We start from the raw sequence: 253 nt of genomic DNA on the forward strand, positions 1-253 counted from the left end.
AGGTTCTCGATTCGTTGCAGACCGTTGCTTTGCAGCCAGAGACTCCTCAGCCCTGTGTACTCCTCCAGGTTCTCGATTCGTTGCAGACCGTTGCTTTGCAGCCAGAGACTCCTCAGCCCTGTGTACTCCTCCAGGTTCTCGATGGTGGAGAAACCTTGCATATGCAGGTACAGGGTGTCGTTCAGGTAAGGCGTATGGTACAGTTTGTGCTGCACGCAGAGGTGTTTGAGGAACTTCTTGGTCATTCGTGGCT

The sequence above is a fragment of the Austrofundulus limnaeus genome, unplaced genomic scaffold (genome assembly GCF_001266775.1).
Source record: "Austrofundulus limnaeus strain Quisiro unplaced genomic scaffold, Austrofundulus_limnaeus-1.0 Scaffold2, whole genome shotgun sequence".
Classification (NCBI taxonomy): Eukaryota; Metazoa; Chordata; class Actinopteri; order Cyprinodontiformes; family Rivulidae; genus Austrofundulus; species Austrofundulus limnaeus.